Source organism: Arachis ipaensis, chromosome B04 (assembly GCF_000816755.2).
Source record: "Arachis ipaensis cultivar K30076 chromosome B04, Araip1.1, whole genome shotgun sequence".
In the NCBI taxonomy this organism is placed as follows: domain Eukaryota; kingdom Viridiplantae; phylum Streptophyta; class Magnoliopsida; order Fabales; family Fabaceae; genus Arachis; species Arachis ipaensis.
Window position 1 is genome coordinate 79,647,291 of NC_029788.2, and position 2,705 is coordinate 79,649,995.

Consider the following 2,705-nt stretch of genomic DNA (forward strand, 5'->3'; position numbering starts at 1 on the left):
CCAAAACATCGCCTTTAAATCATGGTACATCTTAGTACTTCCCGGGTGAATGGAGAATCCGCTTTTGTGTGCCTTCTTTAAGATATCTTGCCTCAAAGTGCCAACATCCGGCACAATGATCCTACCCTTGAATCTCCATAACCCGTCTTTTTCTTCCGACATTCTCCACTGTTTTCCTTGCTCGATAGCCGGTAACACCTTCCATAACGCTTCATCATTTTCATGAGCCTTTAGGAGTTCGGACTTAAAGTCACTCGAGATTTCTAATCGGCTCAAACACAAAGTTCCAGATACTTCTTGAGCACCAATTTGTAGACTCTCGAATCCCTTGAGCAACTTCTCCTCTTGAAGCATCATCCAAGCCGCATATAACGACTTCCGACTTAACGCATCCGCCACTACATTCGCCTTTCCCGGATGGTAATTCAACTCAAAGTCGTAGTCCTTCAATAATTCCATCCACCTCCTTTGCCTCATATTAAGCTCTTTCTGATCGAAGAGATATTTCAAGCTCTTGTGATCAGAGAAGACTTGGAACTTAACCCCATAGAGATAATGCCTTCACACCTTCAAGGCAAACACGACCGCAGCGAGTTCCAAATCATGCGTAGGGTAACTAACTTCATGCGGTCTCAACTGGCGTGAGGCATACGCCACTACATTATGATCCTATTTTGATTTTCAGTTGCTTGGGGACAAGCAACAATTTAAGTTTGGTGTTGTGATGAGCGGATAATTTATACGCTTTTTGACATTGTTTTTAGTATGTTTTTAGTAGGATCTAGTTACTTTTAGGGATGTTTTTAATAGATTTTGTGTTAAATTCACATTTCTGGACTTTATTATGAGTTTGTGTGTTTTTCTGTGATTTCAGGTATTTTCTGGCTGAAATTGAGGGACTTGAGCAGAAATCAGATTCAGAGGTTGAAAAAGGACTGCTGATGCTGTTGGATTCTGACCTCCCTGCACTCAAAGTGGATTTTCTGGAGCTACATAACTCGAAATGGCGCGCTTCCAATTGCGTTGAAAAGTAGACATCCAGGGATTTCCAGAAATATATAATAGTCCATACTTTGACCAAGAATAGATGACGTAAACTGGCGTTCAACGCCAGCCTTCTGCCCAAATCTGGCGTCCAGCGCCAGAAAAGGATCCAAAACCAGAGTTGAACGCCCAAACTGGCACAAAAACTGGCGTTCAACTCCACAATTGGCCTCTGCACGTGCAATGGTGACCATAGCTTGCTTCATACCAACAATCTCCGTGGGATTCGACCCTTACTCACGTAAGGTATTACTTGGACGACCCAGTGCACTTGCTGGTTAGTTGTATCGAAGTTGTGACAATTATGAATTAAGATCAGAGCACCAAGCTTTAGAGCCATTACCAGGATTTGTTCGAGCCTGGAGATCACAATTTCGTGCACCACTGCATCAGCACACATCCTAGACCCTTTAGTGAGGCATCACAGTACACTTCAAACGGTTCGTTCGGCTCAAGTAACACCAACACAGGTGCAGTGGTCAACTTTTTCTTCAACGCCTGAAAGTTCTCCTCACACTCAGGAGTCCAAACAAATGGTGTGTCTTTGCGGGTTAACTTTGTCAATGGCAAGGCTAATTGCGAAAAGCCTTTGATGAATCTTCAATAATAGCCAGCTAAGCCCAGAAAACTCCTTATCTCAGTTGCTGTGGTTGGTTGTTTCCAATCCATCATAGCCTCCATCTTAGCTGGATCTACGGCTATTCCCTTCTTACTCACCACGTGACCCAAAAACGTTACCTCATCCTTCCAAAACTCACACTTAGACAGTTTCGCATAGAGTTTCTTCTCCTTTAGAATCTGCAACACGGTCCTCAAGTGTTCCGCATGCTCTTCTTCAGTCTTGGAGTAAATCAGTATGTCGTCAATGAAGACAACAACAAATTTATCCAGAAACGGACGGAACACTCTATTCATGTAATCCATGAATACTGCAGGAGTGTTCGTCAACCCAAAGGACATTACAGTGTACTCGTAATTACCATAACGAGTCCTGAAAGCGGTCTTAGGGATATCCTCACCCCTCATCCTTATCTGGTGATAACCGGATCGCAAATCGATCTTGGAGAAAACCCCAGCTCCTTGTAACTGATCCATGAGATCATCAATCCTCGGCAACGGGTACTTATTCTTTATCGTGACCTTGTTCAGCTGCCTGTAATCCACACAGAGCCGCATACTCCCATCTTTCTTCTTTACCAGTAACACTGGAGCACCCCACGGGGAAACACTTGGTCTGATAAAGTTCTTACCCAACAAGTCCTCTAACTGAGACTTTAGCTCGGCCATCTCTAACGGTGACATTCTATAAGGAGCACTTGAGATTGGTCCCGCCCCAGGCACCAATTCAATAGCAAACTCGACCTCTCGGTTAGGTGAAAATTCATCAATGTCATCGGGAAACACCTCCGAAAACTCACACACCATCGGAATCTATTCCATCCTTTGATCATCACCCGAAACACCCGCGGTTAACAGCAGGATACCCTGACATTCGATTCCGGAGCAGTTCACCATCATCGAATTCAAGTAATAATTATTCACCACGACCGGCCCTTCTGTATCTTCCGGCATAAAGTACACCGACTTTGTAGAACAATTAAGCAGGACATGGTTCTCAGATAAGCAGTCCAATCCCAAGATAAGATCAAGACCGATCATCG